The sequence below is a fragment of the Mustela erminea genome, chromosome 5 (genome assembly GCF_009829155.1).
Source record: "Mustela erminea isolate mMusErm1 chromosome 5, mMusErm1.Pri, whole genome shotgun sequence".
Lineage (NCBI taxonomy): Eukaryota > Metazoa > Chordata > Mammalia > Carnivora > Mustelidae > Mustela > Mustela erminea.
In genome coordinates, this window is record NC_045618.1 from 9657615 (window position 1) to 9683659 (window position 26045).

The 26045-nt window shown below is 42.0% G+C and overlaps 1 protein-coding gene and 1 long non-coding RNA gene across 6 annotated transcripts in view; one reads left to right on the forward strand and one right to left on the reverse strand.

The window, feature by feature from the left end:
- The window catches only part of SV2B (synaptic vesicle glycoprotein 2B), a 180720-nt gene that overhangs the window by 39489 nt on the left and 115186 nt on the right, over positions 1-26045 (forward strand). The window lies entirely within an intron of this gene.
- Positions 14549-20153, reverse strand: LOC116590388. Its single transcript, XR_004285577.1, has 3 exons — positions 20013-20153; positions 14953-15122; positions 14549-14636 (listed from the first exon to the last, which is right to left on the reverse strand). It is a non-coding gene; the product is annotated as an uncharacterized LOC116590388 (long non-coding RNA).

Below are 26045 nucleotides of genomic sequence, written 5' to 3' on the forward strand. Positions count from 1 at the left end.
CAAAGGCATGATGACTATCCCAGTGAAGGACAAAATATCACCTTTTCAAAGGAAGCTTTAATTAGATATATGCCTCTCCTGTGTACCATTTCATGGCTCCTTCCTCCTAGGAGATAGGTTCTCAAATGCTGCTGGATGGAACTATCTCTAAGTAGCACTAGCTCATTTACATTTGGTTTCACTTAACCTGGGATCCGGGCAGCAACCATTCCTATCCCTTCTCTTTGATCTGCTCCAGCAAAAGTTGGAGAATATGGCTGATGTTCAGTTTCTCTTTTCCCACTGGCCTTCTGGAACTAACCAGACTGGGTTTGGGGCATGTACCAGATATTTTTGCAGCTTAAACCATCCTCTTCTGCTAAGGGCATCCTTGTGCTTGTCCTGAACAAGGTTTTGGCATGCCTCAGTGACTGTTTATCACCTCTGTATTAAGCATAATAGGATGGACCCCTCATTAATTACAGACTTGCTGGGAGTTAATAAACAGATGGAGAGATAGAAGTCTCCCTGCTTTCTATGGCCACAGGCACCAAACAGAAACCCGTAGAGCCTCAGATGAACATATGTTAATACTACGGTTCTCCACACTTCCCCCAACTTCTCTTAAAAATAGAGCAATTATTGTGATGGAAGCTAGAAGCACTACCAGCACTAGTGGGGTAAGGATTATACCCAGAGTGTGGCCTAGAATCACACCGTTTCTTAAACCCCACTTCTGGAACTGGCCACATTATTTGGGGAACCTTTAAAAATATATGGTCTCTTTTGTACCCTATCTCGAAAGAATTTCCATTAGCAGTTCTGCTAATCTGAGACCTGAGAAACTCCAGTTTTGGAATGTTTCTTAGGGGCTTCTGATGCACAGTTTGAGTTTGGAACTGTTGATGTGGGTTGGAGCTGTTTTGGAGAGGGCTGAAAGTTTTCTCAGGTCCTTTGCTGGTGTCACCTATGGTCTTCCACAGAGTGGGGGCACACTCTTCTCTGGGAAGGCTTGACGTCTTCAGGAGTATCTCTGCACTTGGCTTCTCTAGCCTAGTTCCAATCCAGTGAAGGGTGAGTCCATCAGGGTGGCTTGGTCAGGAGGACAGAGAGGTCCCAGCACAGACAAGCTAACCCTGGTTCTGCTTCTCACCACTTGGAGAGAATTAGCACATTCTTATGAGCCTCACTTTACTTATCTGAATAACAGTAAGAATAATATTTACTTAGAAGACCCTTGCGGGGATTAAATGAGAGAATATAAGTGAAATATTTAGCCAACAGCCTGGCACATTGTGGGTACTCAATAAATAGGTTTACTCCCCCACTCCTTGACGGTTTAAGCCTATAGGGTTGCCACATAGTGTTTTGTTTATTTTTCTGGACAGAGCTCACATTTTGGTAACACTTTTCTGCTAAGGGAGATGACAGAAGGTTTCATTCTGAGAGTCAGTGCTGTACCTGGAAGAAAATGAGTCTGAAGGAAATTGACAGTAAAGAACATAGGGTCCCCCCAACATTGGTGCGGGCTCCTTCAGGCTCCCAAGCAGCCAGTGGAGTAGTACCAAAGGAGCAGAGATAGAAGAAGAGCAGGTGGTTTTTGCAGGAATCTTAATGCAGCCCAGATGTTAGCACCAAACACTGACTCTTCAGAGCCAAGTATGGTTGGCGTACACTGTGGAAAAACCCCAAATTTCTTGCAGGTCTTGGGGGTTCTCATGCCAAGGTCAACTTTGACTTCTTTCCTTTGCTGATTTCTGTCCTTTCCTCTGACTTGTGCATCAACTTTCCTTGGTTGCCACAAAAACTCTGCACGTGTAACATGTTTTCCTTTAATTTGGAAAAGTGGGCATGAGTTTATATCATAGAAGGGCAAAGACTTAAACTCAAATAGTAAGCATCATGTTATAAGAACCTTCTTCTTTGTTGCCCCCCAGTCTCATTGTTCTGCCAACCCCTCCTTCTCTTCTATTTTGTGTTCAGCTCGTCAAGTTCATTTCAAATGCAGAATAATTTCACTACCTCCTTTGCTATGATTTCTCTTGGGAAACCATGCTCCTAGGGTTTCTGCTGTCCCAACAGGCACTGGAAGATATTTTCCTGAGCAAAGAGAATAACTCCCTGGAAGGAATTGTGAAGCTGGCTCCGAAAATGATAATTTCTTTCCTATCCCCCATCCAACCTAAATATTTAAGCAACAAGATGCTGAGTAAATATAGGCATGATCATGTGGGTGGTGGAGGTGGTATTAGTAATGGAAAGAGGACTGGATCCAAGATACTTGGAAATAAGATCCCACAACAAATTGAGCATAAGAAGAAAAACAAAAGGAAAGGGAAGGAAGGAACCAACATTTACTGAATGCCAGTCTCTATCTCATGGAATCCTCAAACATCCCTAATTTGATTACTCACCTAGGTTTGGGGACTGTTGGAAGAGATTGCCCCAAAAATCTCCTGTATCTTCAGATTCTACGACTCCTGTCCTCTGTTAAGAGAGGGAGAGTCGAGGCCTTTCCTATCTTGGATTCTTTAAAGTACAGTCTTCTGTTCATGTGGGCAGTGACAACTGGTCAAACATTATTTCTGTTTCTTTCGTGGGAAAGATAGGATACCAAGCTGCCTTTAAAATATCTGGGCTGCACGTTCTCTTTGTAATGGAAACTATTATTTGCTCTGGCGGTATTTGCCAATGAGGCCAGCAGACCACACACACACACACACACACACACACACACACACACACACACACTCTCTTTTTACTTTGAAGAAGCTGGATCCTGTTTATACACCTGCAGGAATTGGGTAGGGAGATCAAGATGAGATTCGTAGTTGCTCTCACGTTTACTTTAAAACACAGAAGGGTAGATACAGGGCTGAGGTGTTTTGAGCAATGTGGCATGCTTACGTACAGTTTTTCTTGGCATGTTTGAAGCAGAAAAAGAAAAGGTCTCAGAAGAGTCAGTGGTAAATGTCTATTTTCTGGGTCTTGGAGAAGACACTACTCAATCTCTCTCCAGTTCTTGAGTTGAAGCTTTCATGGATTTTTAAAAAGCATTGGCTCATTCTTCCCCAAATAGACGGATGCTAGTAATAAATAATGAAAAAATATTGAATGCTAGGAAAATGACATGCAATTTTCCCTTCCTCTTTGATATAAGCCCTTCTGAATAATTGATGCACACATCTTTTCTGGTGGCAAAGGGCCTTTCCTTAAAGGGAGGTATTATGTGGATGAAGCTGAGAGAGACTTTCTGAGTCTGTAGGCAGCTCCAAGGTCTTGGAGGCGTTGGCCACTAAACCTTTCCCTTCTCAACAGAGGGTAATCTCGCAGGCGACGACGGTGTGGGCTGGTGGTGCCCTCCTCCACATTCCTCACTTTATTCTGTGATGCTGAGTCTTCTTTGGCAGCTGGCCTATTCCTCATTTTTTATTTTATTTTATTTTAACTAGGAAGGCTCTATAATTAACCGGAGCCTATTTCTGCTGTGTTAATTAATGTGTGTGTACAGGAGGTTGCTGTTTTCCCTTAAGGTGTGATGGGTAGAACTGGTTTTCACGGAAGTCACCTAGAGCTTTAGCAAATGTCGCAATTGCCTTTGGGAAATATTCACATCGGACAGAAAGACACAACTAGTTCCGCTTGATAAAATCTGCCAGGGTCTAGGGTATGGAGGGTGGTCCTCAGACTCCTCTAGGGTCTCTGTAGGCATTGGAAGATCATGAGCAGGGTGGAAGAAACCTCTCCGCTGAAATCAGTCAGACCCGAACCTAAGTCAGTGCCACGCCACAGTGGCTGTGTGGTCTTCGGTAAGTTGCTTAACCAATTGGGGTCCTGTTTGCTCATTCCGTAGGTGGGGCGCTGAACATCACTTTTTGTTAGAATTGTCTCGGGCAATATTTGGAAAGCTTCTAAGACATGTAACTCAACTCATGAGTCTACAAGTTGGTCATGCCTGCTTATCCTATCATATTGCCAGCAGTTTGTGAATACACTCTATGTCCTTTGGATTTTTGTCTCCACTGCTTACCAAGGATAGGGACTCATTTTTTAAAATTTTTTTCTTTTTATTTATTTATTTATTTTTCATGCATACAAGTAAGAAATTCTTTTTTTTTTTTTTTTAAATTTCTTTTCAACGTAACAGAATTCATTGTTTTTGTACTACACCCAGTGCTCCATGCAATACGTGCCCTCCTTAATACCCACCACCTGGCTCCCCCAACCTCCCACCCCCCCGCCCCTTCAAAACCCTCAGGTTGTTTTATTAACATATGATGTATTATTAGCCCCAGGGGTACAGGTCTGTGAATCGTCAGGCTTACACACTTCATAGCAGTCAACATAGCATGTACCCTCCCCAATGTCCAGCCACCCTCTTCCTATCCAACCACCCTCTTCCTACCCCCCTCCCCCCAGCAACCCTCAGTTGGTTTTGTGAGATTAAGAGTCTCTTATGGTTTGTCTCTCTCCTGATCAGGAATTCATTTTTGAAAGCATGAAAGAGGAATTGGCCTCATTTGGCTAGTAATGTTCACAAGAGTGCAGTGGTTGGTGCCGGTATGAACAAACTTTTCAGCCCTAAACTCTTAACATGTTTCTGTCCATAAAGGAGTTTGGATCCATCACTCAACCTTAGGGTATTGCTAGTCCACAAAGCTTGCACTGAGCATTGACCTGGCCTTCCTGCAGAGCCCTTCTGGTCTAGGAGTCTTCTGTAGCTACCTGAAACTTCACGGAGACACCAGTGGTCCAGCCCAGGGAGCCCAGATGCACCTGTAACTACATAGAAAGCTAGGAAAGCAACGGCTGGGTTTCCAGCTGCAGTGGGAGGGAGAAAGGGTCAGAAATGCTGTTGGGTTAGTCTGTCTTAGTCTGAATTCCCTCAGAAGCAGATTCTGACACAAGGATTTGAGTGGTAGTAGTTTGGTTGGTTGGTGGAATCACCCTGACTAGGGAAGGGGGGAAGTGAGTCAAAGAAGAGAAGCCTCATGTATTAGGAAGATCTCTCCAGAGAAACAGAGTCAATAATTTTCATTCATATATATATGTGTGTGTGTATATATATATATATATATATATATATATATATATATAATATATATATATATATATATATATATAATATATATATATATTTTTGTGTGTGTGTGTGTGTGTGTGTGTGTGAATGATTCATTAGTTGTGTGTTTCATATAACGCCCAGTGCTCATCACATCATGTGCCCTCCTTAGTGTCTATCACTCAGTTACCCCATACCCGCACTCACCTCCCTTTCTACAAACCTCAGTTTGTTTCCTGGAGTCAAGAGTGTTTCATGGTTTGTCTCCCTCTCTGATTTCTTCCCATTCAGTTTTCCCTCCTTTCCTCTATGATTCTCTGTGCTATTCCTTATATTCCACATATGAATGAAACCATATGATAATTGTCTTTCTCTGATTGACTTATTTCACTTAGCATAATCCCATCTAGTTCTATCCATGTCATTGCAAATAGTAGGTATTCATCCTTTCTACTGGCTGAGTAATATTCCATTGTCTATATGAACCACATCTTCTTTATCCATTCATCTGTTGAAGGGCATCCTAGCTCCTCCCATACTTTGGCTGTTGTGGACATTGGTGCTATGAACATTGGGGTGCAGGTGCCCCTTCTTTTCACTACATCTGTATCTTTAGGGTAAATACCCAGTAGTGTAATTGCTAGGTTGCATAGGGTAACCCTATTTCTAATTTCTTGAGGAACCTACATACTCTTTTCCAGAGTGACTGCACCAGCTTGCATTCCCACCAGCAGTGTAAGAGGGTTCCCCTTTCTCCACATCCTCTGCCAACATCTGTTTTTTCCTGTCTTGTTAATTTTAGCCATTCTGACTGGTGTTGGGTGGTATCTCATTGTGGCTTCGATGCATATTTCCCTGATGCCAACTGATATTGAGCATTTTTTCATGTGTCTATTGGCATTTGTATGTCTTCTTTGGAGAAGTGTCTGTTCATGTTTTCTGCCCATTTCTTGACTGGATTCTTTGTTTTTTGGGTGTCAAGTTTTGAGAAGTTCTTTATAGATCTTGAATACCAGCCATTTTTCTGTTATGTCATTTGCAAATATCTTTTCCCATTCTGTCAGTTTAGTTTTGCTGAGTTTTTTATATATATATTTACATATTTATGTTTGTATTTATATATACTTATATATAAAAATATATTCCCTCCTTATCCTCCTCCTCCTCCTCCTTTCTTAAAAATTTAAATTCAGTTAGCTCATATATAGATTTAGCCCACATTTATATTTATATATATATTTATACATGTGTATATATTATATATAATATATATTTAATACATATATCAGTAAGTATAAATATATATGAAATATATGTTTATACATACACATTATGTATACATACATACATATATAATTATACACACATAGATACTACAGACACACACACACACACACACACACACACACATTTATTGAAAGGAATTGGCTCACATGGAGTCTAGAGACGGAGAAGTCCAAGATTGGCAGTTCAGCTAGCTAGAGCCCCAGGAGAGCTGATGGCATAAATTCCAGTCTGAGTCTGAAGGCAGAGGAAGAAAAATGTCCCAACTCCAAGACAGTCAAGCAGAGAGGAAGAATTAGAGTCAGACTTTTCTCTTCAGGTCTTCAGTGGATTGGACGAGGCCCACCCCATGGAGGAGAGCCGTTGTCTTTGTGCAGTCTACCAATCCCAGTGCTAATCTCATCTAGAAATACCCTCATAGACACTTCCAGAATAATGTTTGACCAAGTGTCTGGGCATCCTATGGCCCAGCCAAGCTGATACATCAACTTAACCATCACTCTAAAAAGAGGGCATTGTCAAGCTGACTCCCACTGAGGGCCCAGTCCTGTTAGAGTGACTTTGAGAGTAAGAGTAAAATATGCCCTTGGAGGTTACCAGACTTTTACTAGCCCCTGTTGGAGGGCTGCTGGGGGGTTTTAGTCCCTGACACACTCTCCTTCTCCTTCTCGTCCTTCTCGTCCTTCTCTTCCTTCTTCTTCTCCTCCTCCTTCTCTGTTTTTAAAAATTTAAATTCAGTTAGCCCCTATATAGATTTATCCCACATCAGTAGTTTTTGGTGTAGCATTCAATGATTCATTAGTTGCATATAATACCCCGTGTTCGTCACTTCACATGCCCTCCTTAAGATGGGTGGGGGGATGGGGTAACTGGGTGATGGGTGTTAAGGCATTAAGGAGTCCCAGACATTTCTGTCCTGCCCATGAGCTGGCAAACAGGCTTTGGCCAGAGAATGCCTTCAGGCATAGCAGTGCAGGTGCTGGTTGTTGGAAGCCTGGATGGTGCTATAAAGTAGTAAGATGGGGGGAATGCATGTGGGCACCAAGGGTCAGCTATGTCAACCAACAGTCTGCCATGTAGGGTTGGTGAAGCACATGGAAATTCAACAGGCACTGTTTTTTATCTCTAAAAAATTTTAGATTTTTATTTTTTATTATTTTTTAAAGATTGTATTTATTTTTTTATTTGAGAGAGATTGAGAGAGAGAGAGAGTAAGGGAGAGAACAAAAAGTGGGGGAGGGGACAGGGAGGGGGAGAAGTAGCTTCCCTGCTGAGCAGGGAGCCAGACTCTGGTCTCAGTCCTAGGACCCTGGGATCATGACCTGAGCCGAAGGCAGACATTTAACGGACTGAGCCACCCAGGCATCCCTAAATTTTTTTTAGATTTTTAGATTGATTCTAAGTCTCTGATATTTTTACCTCTAGGACTTTATTTCAGAAAAGAAACTTGTGCTCTTAAGACATGTTCTCTGGGTACAAACCACTGAAAAGAGAATGAGGATCTTGTAAACAGAAGCTTAAGGGAGGGGTCTGTTGATGATGTTGGTTACAACCTAAACCCCTGCGAGACTAGGCCTTTGTCATTCCATCTTGGATTTGGTTTGGAGTCCAAAGGGAGGGTGAATCACTTGACCTTATGCAACCTTCAAATTCAACCTCCAGCAAGATGGTGCTATCTATTGTCCCCAAGAGAGAACACCAAGGTCAGGGAAGGGAGAGGGATTTGCCCAAGTCACACAGCAGGAAAAGTCACACGGTGGAGTCCGCCGCCACCTGAAAATAAAACCGTGCCCTTTCTGTGATACTCAGCTGTTCCCCCAGGAAAATGACCTTTCGAAGTCTCAGCATGAATTAATAATACTACAATTATATACTTCTACACATCTTCTTGAGCTGACTCACATCCAGGCCAGTGGTGGAAAGTTGTTTTTCCAAGGGGGGGATAAGTTGCAGTGACCATCTGACCTCCTGTCTCTTCTCTCCTTTCTCCTCTTCCTCCCTCCCCCCCTTCTCTTCCCATCCCTTTCTTTCTCCACTCTCTTTCTGCTTTTAATCAGGTGCACACAGCTCTTCGTAGCATATGGTGTCATGTTCCTGAGCCTATCAAAGCAGCACAGGCTGGGCTAACCATACCCTTGACCTATTGATTCTTCCTCCTGAGGTATCAGTAGTCAGTGAGTTGCATGATCTCAGTTAGACAAATGTAAGTTGCAAAAGAAATTTGGCCCTCTTCCATCCTTCTGTTATTAAGGTTAATGCAGAATGGATATATGAAGCCACCTCCTGCTCTGGAACCCCTCCTGCTGCACAGCCCCCCACACAAGGGAGGATCAGGTGCCCATGGTTGTGTCTGCTTTCATGAGCAGAGGGCGGACCCATGTCAGAGAGGGGAACCAATCAGATCACATTTTCTTTCCTGAGGCTGAGAGAGACCAAAATAGTCACATGGTGGTGAACCATCCTGCAAAATCCAGTGTGGGCCTCAGCAATGGGGCAGCAGAGGAGCTCGGAGGGAGCAGAGAGCAGGCAGATGCTTGCCAGGAAGCAGTGATGAGGGAACAGATGGCTCTATGTGGAAGGAGATTGGACCGTACACCCCATCCTTCCCTGGGCTAACTTTCCTCCCCTGTCTAAAAGAGCCACATGATTTTGCCTGAAGAACTCCATACAGAGCTGGGGAGCGGTGTGGGCTTCTTTTCATCCAGATGATCCCCAGTCAACCTGATTTGTGTAAGAGCCTGTGGGCTTTGACACAAATGCTGCCTCATGATGGGCATGGAATTTTGCCTGTGCAGACGGGAAGTATGGACAGCTAAGCAGGCTTGTGCGAGTTCAAGCCTGTGTGTTTACTCGCAACATTGATCAAGGCCAGAACTCCTGATTGAGACAAAGCAAAACCACAACCATCCAAAAAAAAAAAAAAAGAACCATGACATTAATGGGTTCCCTAGAGAGGTTGAGTCACATTATTAGGTGGTTTCTATAAAAGAGTTAAATGGCAGTTTTATAATTTTGCTCTGTTATCCCTATGGGTCAAATTGTGATTTATTTGTTTGGTTATCTGAAAAGGTAAACAGAAACAAAAAGATATGGGAATATACAAGACCAGCCCAAGACCATCATCTCTGGTATTGGCTTATTGCAATGCGTGTGTGTCTGTGTGTGGGGGGTTCTTCACCGTGGAAGAACCATGGGGCATCTCCCTCAACACAGGAAAAGGTAGAACAGTTACAGGATTTTAAGGAAACATAAAGTTTAGGTGAAATGGAAATAAAGGTTCTAAACAAAGCAGAGATGGTATCAGGATGTCAACATCAGTTCTGGACTGTAAATTGGTCCAGGCTCCTGTTTCCTTGGAAACAACATAGTGAAGATAAATGTGAATGTCTTCCAAAACCCCTTCGCTGAAGCTCTGCTCATGGGCTCATGGGCTGCGTCTTTGTGTCGGAGTGACTTAGATCCTCCACCAGGCGAAAGTGAAATGTTTCATTTTTACCGGTTTAATTTCCAAAGCCAAGTTTCTGGTCGTCTCTGATTTTAGACATCAAGGATTTTCAGGATGTAAGAAAGCCATGGTTAACTCAAAGAAGGTTAAAATGGGCACTGTGTCCTTGGGAGAAATATATATATATATTTTAATTTCTTTTCAGCGTAACAGTATTCATTGTTTTTGCACCACACTCAGTGCTCCACGCAATACGTGCCCTCCCTAATACCCACCACCTTGTTCCCCCAACCTCCCCCCCGCAAGACCCTTAGGTTGTTTTTCAGAGTCCATAGTTTCTCATGGTTCACCTCCCCTTCCAGTTTCCCTCAACTCCCTTCTCCTCTCCATCTCCCCATGTCCTCCATGCTATTTGCATTCCTTTACTGCTGGCTTCATTTGTGTGTGTTATTCCAGCCTGGTGAATGGCTGGGCAGATTTTTATTTCTTCAGTTTGAGCTAATCTTTACTTCCTCAAAACTCTGGGACTTTTTGGAGGAGAATGTGGTAGGTAATGGGTCAGTGCTCTTTAATGTTTCCAAAACTTGTGAAAACGTGTAGGTATTCTAAATGACAACAAACCATGGGTGTTTGGCCACTCCCACCTCACTCCCAGTGAGGTGGGAGTGGCCAGCTGGGCTGGTACAGCAGCTGAGATCCCCCAGCCCCAGTTCCTGCAGGTAGCAACGCACAGGGCATTCGCCATTCCTCTCTTGTGCCCACCTTCTGGGTGGTCCATATGGGGTGCATCACATACACTGTTAATTAATTTTTAAGAAGGGGAGTCACATACTCTTAGACAAATGCATGATGAAATGAAGTCTTTCACTGCTACCATGGAAAGAAAAATGGTATCACTTGCATGAATTCAAAGTAACCATAGAAAAGAAATAAGATGATGATCACCATCATTTTTTCCCCCTCAGTGGGTTGCCTATCAAACTGCCTGAGCTGGAGGCTTGCCTTGCCTTTAAAAACAAACAAACAAACAAACAAACAAACAAACAAAGAAGCTGGTGGTGGTTGGGGTGCAATGCTGGGAAGGATAATAGCAAATATCAGTAAAGTGTTAAATGAGATGTTACTCAGAACCAAGCCAAGACTTTCTCCATAATATGACCAGAGAGATGGGAGAGGGTTAAAAGGGGAATCTTATGCCAGGAGTCAATATGAGGACATCCCCAAATCATGGTGGTGCCAACAGGACTGCGTGTCCCACCCTCAGGGAAACAGGCATTGTGCTCTGGGACCACTGGCTGCAGAGTTAGAGGCCCAGAGAGGAATCAAGTGCTACCACTTCCTAGGTGTGTGACCTCAGAGGCTGGTATCCAACCTTTCCAAGGCCCAGTTTCCTTATCTGAACAATGGGTTAGGAACTGCTCTTCCCTCTTGGGATTGCTCTGAGGATCTAATGAGCTGATCCATGGAAAACCATTAGCACCATGTATGTCATAGACTAAATTTTCCATTCATGTGAGTTAGGATGCTGGGACCAGCTTGTGTTGTGTATTTGCCAAACAACCTGTTCTGGGGTAGGTCCTTTCTGGTCAGACCTGGGTCATGTGGGATGTCCATCCAAACTGACAGGGAGGTGAAGGGCAAGCTAAGTGCTAAGGGTCCATTCCTATTGTATCAAGGTCATGAGAGCAAGGACAAGGGTCAAAACTGAATAGGTAAGAACCCCATGGAAGTGGGCAATCATCGATCACCTGTCAAGATCATGACAGAAGCAAGAGAGAGGGCTCCCAGAACCCTTGCGGGAGGTGCTGAGGGGTGCCTGAAGTTTTGCTGGCCCTCAGATCACCCCCTGTGTGGGAAGGAGGTCCTGATTAAGGGAGACATAGTTTCTTCATCTTCAGTTCCCCTGAGACATGTATTCTAGGGTCCTTGGTCTTGTCCCCAGAACAAGAGCAGTTGGATGTCATGCATTCATCATCTTTTGTATGACTGCTACTTGCTGGGTCCAGTGCTAGGGACCAGGCAGAGTGGTGCAGAAGCATGGTTGGCTAGGAAGGATCCTGGACAGAAGCTGAATGTTAGAGAGGGACACTGTGCTGGAAGGAGCCGGTGGGATGCAGGACAGAGGCCCAGCCCCACTTGGCTTGTTGAGTCAGGTTAATGGTCTCAGTGTCGGTCCTCACTCTCCTGTTATGAGTTGTATTTTATCCTGAAAATACATAAGTATAAGGATAAGGATAACTTATTTGGAAATAGGGTTTTGTAATCAAGTTTCAGATGAGGTCATATGGATCAGAGTAGACACCAGTCCAGTGACTGGTGACCCCATAAGTGGAGGAAGTTTGAACAGAGACACACACGGAAGGAGGATGGCCACGTGAGGGCAGAGGCACAGACTGGAGCATTGCAGGTGCAGGTCACGGACCACCAAGAGATGCCAGCAGCCACCAGAAGCCAGAAGACGCAGGGAGAAGGACTCCCTTGAAGGCTTTGGAGGGAGTATGACCTTGTAGACAGCCTTGAATTTGGACTTCTAGTCTCCGGTACCATGACAGAATACATTTCTGTGGTGTTAAGCCACCAGGTTTTGTTGTTGTGATGGCAACCCTGGGAAGCTGCTCCCTCCACTGCTCGCCCAGAGCCAGGGAGTCCTTCCCCCTCACAGTGGTATTTACAATGAAAGAAAGACTTGCCAGTTGAATTGCACTCCATTTAAATAAGAGGCTTAAAATAATCTGTGCCATTTGACAAAACTAGAAGGATTGGATAACAGGTTTGTTTTCTGTTTTGTTTTTGTTATTTTTGTTTGTTTTGAATTTTTTTGCTATCATGCAGTGGTCATTGTTGTAGCCAGTTAAAATCCTCATCTGGACTTGGTGGAATCTTGCACATTTTAAGCAGTCCTCTGAACCCATGTGGCCACTCCAGGTTCACGTCACCTCAACTCTGAATGCTCTCTTCCCTCTTTCTAAGAACTGGTAGGGTCCAGATCCTGTTCTTCTGCTGATCTCAGACAGGCATGAACTTTAAACATGGGAGTTTGGTTGGAGACGAGCAGGAAGATCCGATGGAAGGCCAGGAATGGAGAGATGCTGAATGTTCATGTCTCTGGGTCCTTTAGGTCACTCCAGACTGGAGCTTGAAGGAAAGTGTCTCGGGGAGCCTGGGAACAATGTCCAAGAGCCTTGGGAAAGGAGAGATCCCAGTAAGCTTACATTCTCTCTGCCAGATTTCAGGGTAAGGGTACAGATGGCTGTCCTTCCTTCCTGGAGTGTAATAGGAGCCCCAGTGTGAACACTTGGGACTACTTGGAGATGGGTTCTCTGGTGTGAAGCCACTTGATGAATGTGTGTAACTAGGAAAGCATTGAGAGACTTGTGACTTTCAATGTCAGAGACCTGTACCACGGTTGGCCACCGGGTCCACAGGCATAGCCTTCCTTTTCCTGATGATCCTGCCTAAGAGCCAATAGGGGGCCTCCTGGGCTTTTAATTCCCTGGGATGCAACTATGCCAGGGGAGACTGCACAAGACACCAAAAGCTAAAGGAGGCCTGAAGTAGGAGATGGGCGGGAGGATCTAAGCATCAGACAAAGGAAAGCTCAGAAAAATCAAGTCTTAGCCCTAAACAACATGGCTAGTTTGGAGTGGGAACCAGTAGCTGAAGCTGAAGGCAAGGTGTTGGGAGAAATCACAGCAGACTGGGAGCAGGTTAGTGACAGGAAGATATACAGGGGGGACTGGTGGTAATGGTTCTGGACTGTCTACCCCTGATGGCCATTGACTTGGCTTGAACATAAGGGGCAGGTACTCATTTCTTGGGAATCTCTAGGTGGGAATCTCTAGTTGAAGGCAAAGTCAGATAGATGGAGAGTGAAAACCGAAATCCCCCAAGGAACACAATATCACCTGCCTGTCACATTGCCTGGAAAACCTCCAGGTGTTCCTCCTTTAGCCCATTGTTCTTGGCCATGAGCAGGCCCCTGGTCTATGAGCCACAAGGATGCAGAACTCCCTGCCTCCTTTATGTGGGCTGCTAATTGCCATTTTGTGTTTACATAAAGCACTGGGACAGATGCTTTATTTGGAAACTAATACCCCAGGTAAATAGGTGTGGGCACGAGCCCATCGTTTACTGCCCAGGCTCTCTGACGCTGTGCTCGGCCCCAGCTGCAGAGTCCGTCAACCTACAGTAAGGGTGTGGTTAATGCCCTGTGTGTATCAAACACTAAAGTCAGGAAGGCAGGTTGGGGATGGGGGAGCTTGGAGAAGTTAGGGACAGGAGGGCAAGATTCAGGTGGGATTTTCTCCTTTTCCCCATTTCCATCCCCATCCTGAAGGAACTGGGTGTGAAATCACGATACACAGAGAGTCTATGGTTTCTGTGTTAGTTCATCTCCCCGAAGCAACAAGAAAGAGGCGTTCAATCAGAAAAGTGTTCTAGATCGACCATGGGAGACACAGCCCTCCTGTTTCCTTTTTCCTTCTCTCCCTTCCCCTCCCACACAAGAGGTGATATTAACACTTCTCTCATCTCTCCCTGGCTCCAGGATAATTTTGGCCAAAGTAACCATCTGAAAACACGGTTTTCTTCATGACTCTCTGGATCAAAAATAGTAATAAAGCAGACAGTTTTTGATGCTCACCGTATGCTGGGGGGGGGGGGTTCTGTGCCCGTTGCACATGACAGCTCATTTATTTCTCACAACAACACCGTGATGTCGACGCTATCAGCATCTCCCATTTTCAAGAGGAGAGAACTGAGATGTGCAGAGCTTAACTGACTTGTGACAAGTCAGAGCTGATAAGGGGCAGAGGCAGGATTTGACCGGCGATCTGGATGGAGAGTCCATGGTGTTATTGTCTCTGCCTGTAGGATGAATTACAAGGTAACTGGCCTGGCTTTCAGTGTCCTCCACCACCCGGGCCCCATCTGCTCTGTGCCCTGGGTAAGCCTGAGAGTGCTCTGTGTGCTTTCCTATCTCCACCTGGAGTGCCTTCTCTGATCTTCTAGGTGTGCTCAGTTCTGGGAGGGCAGGTGGAGGAAATTGCTGGCTTGGGGCCTTATATCCTGCTCCAGTTTCTGTGCATGCATCCCTCTTGACGTTTCCCAAGAGAGGTTCTGATTTGGTGCGTTTGTCTTCCTCCCATATGGAATCCCCGTGGCACAGAGTTGGACACCAAACCTCCTCAGACGCAGCTGACCCATGGTGTGCATCTGAGCTGTGCTGGCCTGTGTGGCACAGGTGCAGTTGATCCCTGGTCCAGATGGCTGTGGTCATCGGAACATGTCGGCTTTTCCTAACCCATGTGATGGGAGCCTTATGAGGGGGCAGCGCGTGGTCAGAGTCCCTCTCTGCAGAGATCACATGTGGGGAAACAGAAAAGAAGGGTTAGAGGGGTCTAAGCCCAGAAGGGGGCAGTCCAAGTAGTGTGCTGTTGTAGATAGGATGCATACTGTGGGTGTGTTTGTGACTTCCACAGGGTGTCTGGCCGTGTGGGTTAATTGGGGGAGCTAGCCAATTAAGACCTGGAGAAAGGTGAATTGTTTTCTCTACTTTTGAAAATTGTATTTCACTCCTTCCTTCTTTCCTTCCTTCTCCCCCCTTCCTCCTTCTTTTGCAAAGTCACCTCCGGTCTCTAAGCCATGACAGGCTGAGTCAGCATAGAGGGGCACCTTTTCTAAATAGTTGGCCCTTTTGCAAATTTCATCCAAGGTACCCTATAGGCTCTAGGCAGCCCTGGATGTGATGCAGGAGGGAAAGAAGTGAGGCCCTATGTAGGCGGAGGCCAGCTAGATTCAGGGGTGTGAAAAGGTTTGATTTTTACAGATAAAGCCACAGCCTCAGTGGCTGGTGCCATGTGGGGAGTGTGGAAGCAGGAAGAGAACTGCAGACACAGTTTGGGGGGCGGGGTGGCCAAGCATGAGGAGGCTGAGCAAGGGGGCTTGAGCTCTCCAAGTCAGGAGCGCCAGAGTCAGTCGTCAGGAGTTCTGTGAAGCCATAGTCAGCTCCCTTCTTGGCTGCTGCAGAGAGCCCAGCTGCTTTGTCACTTTGGCTCTCTGCTGCTTGGTCAGCCTCCGCACTGCCTCAGCTTCTACCCCCTGCCGCCCAGCTTCCCTGGATCCAGACTTGGCAGCAGGACTGACTGAGCTCAGCTCTTGGATGTGACGTTCAACTTTTCCCTTCATGATCTGGACAGAGGATCTTGTGACTGGGAGACCCTCAGCCTTTATCCTGGCTGGCAGACTCAGTTCATGGGAGAATTGTTTTTTGGTGCTTATACATGATGAACAGTTAGCAATGAAAAACATACAGTTCTTTAAAAAATGATTTTTTCACATTATAGTTAGAAAAGATGGAAAATTCACAATGAATTTCTTGAAATTACATGAATTAGCTTCTTTTTAGATAGATTTAAAAAACATTATTGATTCCGTAGATTTTTTTTTTTTTTTGAGTGCTTTCATAGCATCCCAGGAGCTGCAATGATGAGTAAAACAGATGAGATGAAAACCCCTTCTGAGCTTGTGGTCTCGTGGGAAGTTCTAAGTTAAAGGGCAATCACGCAAACATGTAATTACACCCTTTGCAAAGCGTTCTCTGCAAATTTGTTGTTGACTTTGTTTGAGAAGGAAGGCAAACAACAAATTTGAGTTTATTTGAGAGATTTATACTGTTTTATCCTATGGACCTATTAATAATTTTTCAGAAGAGAAACATAGCTTCCACTTATCGGGACCAAAGTTAAAGAGGCAGAAAATACAATTGGTGAAGTTATCTTTGGAACAAAATTATTTCCTTCAAGTGCACCTCTAGTTACAGATGGGGAAGATCTAGCTGCACAAAGAAATCCGGATGACTCACTGGATAGTCGGAGGTAGGGCTGAAAATAAAATTTCTAGATATTCAGATGAGCTGTCTACACAATGAAGTTCTGCTCTACTGAAAAGGGGGTTGCTTTAAGCCTGTCACAGTGATTTAACATTGGGAAATCACCTAGCCAAATAATTGCATTAACAAATTCGAGGGAGAAAATAAGGCCAAGTCAACAAATAACAAAAGAGCATTTACTAATATTCTGCAACCATTTCTGACATAATATTGGGAAGTTAGAGTAGAAGAAAACTTCATAAATGGGATAAAGAAATTTATTAAAAATCAACAGCAAGCATTGTAGCAAATAACATAAAACGTTCCCATTCAAATGTTGTATAAATTGGGGATACTTAACACTGCTACCATTCAATGAAAAATTTAAGCTTCTAATTGATGGAAAGCAACAATAAAGATACGTGACTTAAATTTTGAAAGAGAATGATATAATTTTTACTACAGGTGTTTGATATCACTTTGTATCTATAAAAGCTATGAGCCCAAATGATAAACTATCATAACTAATGAGGGAATTTAACTAGAAATAAGATGTATATGCAAAAATAAATTTTTCAATTTACTCCTGTCAAAAACGATTTAGAAAATAAAATGGAATACAAATGAGTAGCAGAAACTATCAAATATCTAAGGATACATTAAATAAGGAATATAATGGCAATGTGAAGAAAATTTTAACGTTTTACGAAAGAACATAAATTTTACCAAAGGAATGATGAAAGGATGTGCCATGTTCTTGGATAGAAGATTGAAAACCTAAAGATAAAAATCATTCTAAAACCAGCATAAATATTTAATGCGATATTGGTAAGAATACTTTTGGATTCTTAATATCCTTATGGAGAGGTGGGAAACTGAAAAATGTTTTCTAAGTTTCCTATTGAATACTAAATGTGTGGAAATGGATAAGAAATCTTTGAAAAAGAAAAATAACTACCCTCCTAGATGTTAAAATGTAGCATCATGCTACTGTGGAGAAAACAGATAAGCAGTAGAATGAAAGAGGAAGTCTAGAAATAGATCCAAGGATAAATGGGAAGTTAGCGTGTGATTCATGTAGTAATTCGAATCAGTGGGGTTAATACTATTCATTAAATAGTGGTGGAGGGACTGTTACCCATTTAGAAAAAATAGATCCCTATAATAAACATTATAATAAAAATAAATTTCATATGGAATAATCATGTAAGAGTAGCTCCAAAATGGAAACAATCCACATGGTACCAAGTGTGATTGGATAAACGAAATGCAACTTACTGGTACAGTGGAATACTAGCTATTCAGCTGCAACTAGGGTTGAACTCCTGATATATGTAACAACCCGGATTAAGCTTAAAAATGTGATGCTAAATAAAAGAAGCTAAACACAAAATACTACATCTTGCATGATTCCATTGTATGCAATTTCTAGAAAAGGCAAAATCTATGACATCAGTGATTTCCTGGTGGTTGGAAGTGGAGCAAACTCAAGGGATGTTTTTAGGGTGTTTGGTGTGTTCTAACACTGGATTGTGGGGATGGTAGCATAACTACATACATTTACTGCATGTTATCAAGCTGAAGAACTGATGTGGGTGATTTTTTGGGATGGAGAAATTGTCCTCAGTAAAGCTATTAAAATATTATGGGTAAAAAAGGAAAAGTATAAAATATTGGAGGAGCATATTAGAAAATACGGCTTACAATCTTATGGTAGGGAAGACTTTCTTAAGCAAGTCGTAAAAAACAGAAGCCATGGAGAAAAATGTACAGAATAACAAAAAATTAACAAAAATCATGGTGAAAGGCATTTAAAATGTAAAATGCAAATTATAGATTTAGAGAAAGTATTTACCCTCATTTGTAAAAACAAAGAGTGACTGCTTCTATTACACAAAACCTCGTGAAAATTAAAAGAGGGAAACAATGTAATCTCAAATTAGCAAGAGATATTCACAGATGGCAATGCAAATGGACAATAAAATGAGTAAATTTATTCAGGTAGCCATGGACATGAAAACTTAAAAGTTACTCACTGGCAAAATTTATAAAATTTAATAATACTTTGTAATATCTACAATGGTGTAAGGAAATGCACAGTCAGTTTTTGGGAATATAAATTAATTAAACAATTTTGGAGATTAACTGGACAATAGCTATTAAAATAAAAAAAATGTGCATGCCTTTGGTAAAATAATTGCTCATTTTGTAATTTTTCTTCCAGAAAAAAATATAACAGATATTTCAAGACAGATGCATTACGATGTTTGTTGTTAAGTTATTTAAACATTACAAGAAATAGAAACAGGTGCATTTCTATATATAGGATATATTTGAATATGTTTTGCCATATCAACATAATATCAAAACAATATATTATATAGCCTTTAAAATAAGTAGAAACATTTATCTATATTGACTTGGAATGCTATATGTTGTTATTAGTTTTTTATTGGTATGTCACAAATTACCACAAATTTAGGAGCTTTAAATAACACCTACTCAGATGTCTGGTATGCCTGGGTTCTGTGCTCAGAGTATCTCAAGGCTGAAACTGAAGTATCAGCTGAAATGAGTTCTCATTTGGAAACTCTGGGAAAAGTAATCTCCTAGCTTGATTATTCTTGTTGCCTGAATTTGGTTCCTGTGGTTGTAGGACTGAGGTTCCCTTTTCCTTGTTGGTTGTCAACTAGGGACTGCTCTCAACTCCTGGAGACCCCTTGTGGTCCTTGTCATGTGTCGCCTTCCAACTTTAAGCCAGAGTAGCATGTCAAATCCTCAAGATTTCAATTTCTAACCTCCTCTGTCTCTGACCTCTTCACATAGATTTAAAGCATTCATGTGATGACATCAGGTGCACCTGGATAATTTCCCTATGTTAAGGTGAATTGATTTGGGGCCTTAATTACATTTGCAAAATCAATTTACAGGAATGCTTAGATCCATGTTTGATTGAATAGTGGGAGGAGGTCTGTGTCACTGGGGTCCAGGAATAGTGGGTGCCATCTTAGAATTCTGCCGACACAATGAAAAAGCTACTCTTAGATCAAAACATGGAGCATGAAGCCATTAAAAATGTTTGTGTTTACGTATGGCTAGACATATAGATGGATATGTTTACATATGTGCAGATTCAGTTTTATATGGAGCTGGAGAGTGGAGAGCCCTTCAAGAACATTCAAAGGCACACTGTTCACAGTGATTATTTCTTAGAGTGGGACTGGATGGCACAGAAGGGACTTTTCCTTTTCCTTTGTGTTTTTACATGTTTTAAATTATGAAATTATGGATGTCTATATAAGGGGTTTTAGTATTTTTTTAAAAGAGTGCACAACCTAAGAACTCATTTGAACATGTAAGTTCCCAGACCTCACCTTAGTAGGCACATCTGAGGGAGGAAAATGATCCATCTACAGGTCACACTGTCTCTAACTTTTTTCTGCTCATAGCCTACAGTATGGTGCTGCTCCCTCCAAAGGTAAAATTAGACAAATCTGGGGAATGAGAAAGCCTCCTAAGGGAAAGTATTCTGTCCCACAGCTCTGGACAGAATGTGCATTTAATGAGCACACAATGAACATTGGACTTAAATTATGTAAATGATGGAATGATGAAGCTGGAGGGAGTCATACAAACAAGAAGGTTGTGAAAGAGGCAACACCCAGAATGGACCCAGTGGCAAAGCTTTTCCCTATAGAGAAAGTGTGTAGAAAGATAATGACAGGGGCACCTGGGTGGCTTAGTGGGTTAAGCCTCTGCCTTCGGCTCAGGTCATGATCCCAGGGTCCTGGGATTGAGCCCCGCATCGGGCTCTCTGCTCCTCAGGGAGCCTGCTTCCTCCTCTCTCTGTGCCTGCCTCTCTGCCTGCTTGTGATCTTTGTCTGTCAAATAAATAAATAAAATCTTTAAAAAAAAAAAAAGAAAGATAGTGGCAGATCATGTTTCCTATTAATGATTACTGAGGGATGCTTTAAAGTAGCACCCTTGGTATAGGTTCTGCTTTGAACAAAGATTCTTTGATGAAAAGAATTGTAAGAAAGGGACTAGAACACATGGACACCTTGACAAATGGTTCTAGATAAGATTTGGATAAGAAGTTAAGTGGTCTTGAAAAAATAAGACACTTAAATTGGTAGAGGTTGGAGCTGACAGTGGAGAACCCACAAGAACATCTGAAGACAGGATGAACATGCAAGAGTGTCTCAAATTTCTAGTCATCCAAGTGTTTCCTTGTCATGTAGCACTGACCACCCCACAAGCAAAACAGTATGGTTATATATTCATTATTGAAGACAGTACATAGTTGAGTCTTTATAATATTTTTTTATTTTATTTTTTATTTTTATTTTTTAAATTAAAAATTTAAAAAAAATATTATAAACATATAATGTCTTTTTAGCCCCAGGGGTTGGGTCTTTTTTTAAACCCAATTTACAATGTCTTTTCATTGATTGACTTATACTGTGAATGTAATTGTTGATATGGTTGAATTCAGATCTGTTATTTTATTATCATTGTTTTCTGTTTGTTCTCTGGTCTTTGACCCATTTCTCCTTTCCTGTCTTCTTTTTGGATTTGAATAATTTTAAAATATTTTATTTTATTTATTTATTTTAAAAGATTATTTATTTGTCAGAGAGAGAGCAAGCACAAGCAGGGGGAGTGGCAGGTAGAGGGAGAGGGAGAAGCAGACTCTCTGCTGAGCAGGGAGCCTGACATGGAGTTCGATCCCAGAACCCTGGGATCATGACGAGCTGAAGGCAGGCATTTAACCAACCGAGCTACCCAGGTGCCCCTTAAATATTTTATTTTTATTTATTTGTTGGCTTTAAAAACTATATCTCTCTGAAGAGTCTCTCTCTCTCTTTTCTTAAGATTTTATTTATTTATTTATATGACCGAGAGATCACAAGTAGGCAGAGAGGCAGGCAGAGAGAGAGAAGGAAGCAGGCTTCCGGCTGAGCAGAGAGCCTGATGCGATGCTCGATCCCAGGATGCTGGAATCGTGACCTGAGCCAAAGGCAGAGGCTTTAACCCACTGAGCCACCCAGGTGCCCCAAGAGTCTCTTTTTTTAAATATACATAATTACAGTTTAAATATTGTAATGAATTAAAATGTATGTAATACTTCAGAGATACTGTGGTTTTCATTCCAGATTGCCACAAAAAAGTGACTATCACAGGTAAAGTAAGTCAAAATATTTTTTGGTTTCCTAAGCACATATAAAAGTTATGTGTACATTACACCATAATCTATTAAGTATGCAATAACATTGTGTCTAATAAAACCAATGCATATACCTTAATTAAAAAATACTTCATTGCTAAAACATGCTAATCACCATTTGAAGTTTTGGCAAGTAGTGAACTGATCACAGATCACCATAGCAAATATAATAATAATGAAAAGCTTTGAAATATTGTCAGAATTACCAAAACGCGACACAGAGGCACCAAGCCAACAAATGCAGTTGGAAAAATTGTTCTCTTAGACCTACTCAATGCAGGGCTGCCACATACCTTCAATTTATAAAAAAGTGCAGAATCTGTGAAGTGTGATAAAGCACAGAAAAATGAGATATGCCTGTATTTAACTTCTTAAATAATTTTTACCAATTGAAGAGAAATTTAGAACATTTACTTACAAGCATATGGGTCGTAGTTTACTTGTTTATTACATCTTCATACGTTGAAAGTCCCATCAGACAATGTTATAGCTTTTGTTTCCCACGGGAGAAAAATAGTCTATTATATTTACCTGGATATTTACCAATTTCCGGTTTCTTTTGAGTATTATTTCCTGTCCACCTGATAAGTTTCCTGTGGAGTTTCTTTCACATAGAATCTGCTAGCAACAATTCTTTTTTCTTTCATCTGAAAATGTCTTTATTGTGCCGTCGTCCTTGAAGGACTTTTTTAAAAGATTTTATTTATTTATTTGACAGAGAGAGATCACAAGTAGGCAGAGAGGCAGGCAGAGAGAGAGGGAGAAGCAGGCTCCCTGCCGAGCAGAGAGCCCGATGCAGGACTCGATCCCAGGACCCTGAGATCATGACCTGAGCCCAAGGCAGTGACTTTAACCCACTGAGCCACCCAGGCGCCCCCTTGAAGGATTTTTTGGCCAGATATAGAATTTGAGGTGGACACTCTCTTGGCACTTTAATAATGTTGTTTCATTGTTTTCTGACCGTTGTGCTTTCTGTTGAGAAATCTCTAGTAATTTGAATTGCTCTCTTATTTCAGGGTTCTGGATTTCAACACTATTGACATTTTGGGCTGAGTGATTTTTATGGTGGGGCTGTCTTGTGACCTGAAGGATTATTAGCATCATCTTCCCTACTAGATGACTATCTAGTCATCTAGACTTCCAGCCTACTAGATGACTGTCACAAACAAAAATATCTCCAGACATTGCCAAATGTGTCTAGGGAGGCAAAGCCATCTCAGTTGAGAACCACTGTCATGCCTTATATGTAATGTGAAAGAAAATTCCTTTCTTCCTCCCTCTCTCTCTCCCACTCTTCCTTTCTTACCTCCCTCCCTCCCTCCTTCCTTCCGTCGTCCCTTCCTCTCTCCATCCGTCCATCCATCCACCCACCCATCCATCCATCCGTCCATCCATCCATCTGTATGCCTATCTATCTACCTGTTTGTCTGTCAGTCCAACCATCCATCCATCCATCCATCCATCCATCCATCCATCCACCCACCCATCCATCCATCCATCCATCTGGCTTTGGTTTTTAGTAGTTTGATTATAATGTTCCTGATCATGGTTTTCTTTGAGCTTATCTTAATTGAGTTTCACTGAATGTCTCAAATCTGCAAATTTATGTCTTACATATTTGGGAAATATTCAGCCATTATTTGTTCAAATATTTTTTTTCCTGCGTTGGTCTCTCTCTCCTCTCTTTATGAGACTTCAGTGACATGGATTTTAGACCTTTGGATATTGTTTCCCAGGTCTCTGAAACCCTGTTAAATTTTTTTTTTCAATGTTTGTTCTGCTTTTGTTCACATTAGAAAATTTGTGTTGATCAGTCTTCAAGTTCATTGATCTTTCTTGAATCATCACTCTTCTATTAAACTCATCTAGGGAATTTTTAATTTCAGCTATTGTATCTTCCAGTTCTAAAATTTCTACTATTTTGTTGTAGTTTCTATATCTTTGCTGAAAATCTCTCTCTTTCCATTTATTTAAAGACGGTTTGCTGTCACTTCACAGAACATGGTTACAGTAGCTAATTTAGTCTTTGTCTGCTAATGCCAACATCTGGGTCACCTCCAGGCTGGCGTCTATTGACTTTTCCTTGACAGTGGAGAAGATTTTCCAAGTGTTTTGTGGGGGTAATATTATTTTATCTTTCCCCTCCTCTTCCCTTGTGTTGAGTAATTTTAAATTGTATATTAGTTTCTGGTCATTGATATAATGAATTACCATACATTTAATGGTTTTAAAACCCACAGATTTATTCTCTTACAGTCCTGGAGATCTGAAGTCTAAAATTAAGGATTTGGCAGGGCTGCATTCCTTCTAGAGACTTCAAAGAAGGTATTTCTTACCTCTCCAATCTTCAAGAGGTCTCTGTAAACCTTGGCTTATGGCTCCTTTGTCTATCTTCAAAATATATCACTTTGACTTCTGGTTTTATCATCGTATCTCCAATTTGTTTGGTCCTAATCTTCCTGTTCCTCTGATATAAGTACCCTTGTGACTGCATTGAACCCAACCAGACAGTCCTGGATAATCACCCTCATTTTAAAATCCATAACTTCCTCATGTTTGTGAAATCCCTTTTAACTTATTCATAAGTTCTAGGGATTAGGACATGGAAATCTTTTGGGGAGACATTATTCAGCCTATTACAGATGGCATTGTGTGCATAGTAAATATCATGTTTATGAGACCCTGGGTTCTATTAAAATCTTCTGGAGAATGTGGGATTTTTGTTGTTATTATTATTATTATTATTATTATTATTATTATTACTTTTAAAGCAGGTAACCAATTCGGTAAGGCTCATATTGCATGTCCTGCATTCTGTAGGCTTTCGTTCCAATGCCAATTTTATTTTTAAAGTGTTTGTATTGCTCTTTGGGGGCTGCCCACTCAGGGTTCTGTAGTGTGGGATGGTCCATGCTGTCATAGCTCAGTGCTCAGGTTTTGCCTTCCTGCTTTGGGAAATTCTACACAGGGGTGGCTTGAGAGTGAGCCTAGGGATTTCATCCTTAAATTTGGAGGATAGTTTTTGCCAGCCTGTTCCAGTTGGAGACTGCTTCCCTACTCTTTTGATTGTCCGGCTAAGTGTGGGGCTTCAGTCTTTCTGCCTAATTCCACACTTAATGTGAACTGTCCACTTAGGGTGAAACAGGGGGACAAAAGAGAGAGAGAAAGAAAACAATGGGGTTTCTTCCACGCTCTTTGCATCAGAGAGGCTCTTTCCTCTAGTCAGAGAATAGGAATTTTTTCCTCGGAGTTTTTGGTGCCTCTGTGGCTGATGCTGTTCTAACTACTGTAGAAATACAAGTTCATGACTGGGACTTGCTTGGGACAGAGCCAAGAGAAGTAAGCAGAAGGAAAAAGAGGAAAATCTTCTGCCTCATTGGGGCCCCCCTTTCTGGTTTTCTGGCCAAAAAAGGGAAGTTTCTTTCTCTCTCTCTCTCTCTCTCTTTCTCTCTCTTTCTCTCTTTTTTCCCCCTGTCTGTGCCTTCCTTGTGTGTAGTTCTGGGGTCCAAGCTGGAGCACTGACTTAAAAAATTAAAACAGGCACTCACTGCTGTATTGGTTGTTCTCTGACTTTTGATTTTCCTCCCCAGCTTGCTTGCTGTTATTTGCTTTTTACAATTCTCACAGAGTTGTTTTATCTAGCTTGTCCGGAGGGTTTAGTTGCGAGCAGTGGGAGAGAGCAGAGTGTACTCATTCCGTCTTCCCCAGAACTGGAAGTCCCAGCTAGATTATTAATAATATAAATGACGACATGCCTGTGGCTTTAGATATGAGAGTAAAATACATCATCAGTCTTGGTCGTGGTGATTCATCTTCTCTGCAGTAAGAACTTACACTGAATTCTCTTTTTTGTCATTCCAGGGGCAGATTATTGATACTTTTGAAACAACCTCAGTAAATATTTGTTGCTCATTTGATGTCTGTAGGACGCTACTTTTTCTTTCTGCATATAAACTACTCATCATCAACAACCTCCTCCTCCTAAATATTTTCTTCTTCTTTCTTATCGGTTCCTGAGGGCTCACTGTGTTCCAGGGCTCATGTGAAGGGCTTTGCGTGTATCATATATTATACATCTTTGAAGTAGCCTCATCAGTATATGTTTTCCAGATGTCCCAGACTTGAGTTTAGGCAATAATGGCTTCTTTAGGAACCTGGGCTACATCTAGTTTATTCTCCT